The sequence below is a fragment of the Austrofundulus limnaeus genome, unplaced genomic scaffold (assembly GCF_001266775.1).
Source record: "Austrofundulus limnaeus strain Quisiro unplaced genomic scaffold, Austrofundulus_limnaeus-1.0 Scaffold2663, whole genome shotgun sequence".
Taxonomy (NCBI): domain Eukaryota; kingdom Metazoa; phylum Chordata; class Actinopteri; order Cyprinodontiformes; family Rivulidae; genus Austrofundulus; species Austrofundulus limnaeus.
Genome location: NW_013955065.1, coordinates 2,053 through 2,252, shown reverse-complemented (window position 1 = coordinate 2,252; position 200 = coordinate 2,053).

Here is a 200-nt window from a genome sequence, read left to right as displayed (position 1 = left end):
ATGTAACTGTTAGTATTACTGAATGTAATAATGTTACAGAATGTAACTGTGAGTATTACTGAATGTAATAATGTTACATAATATAACTGTGAGTATTACTGAATGTAATAATGTTACAGAATGTAACTGTGAGTATTACAGAATGTAATAATGTTACATAATGTAACTGAGTATTACTGAATGTAATAATGTTACATAAT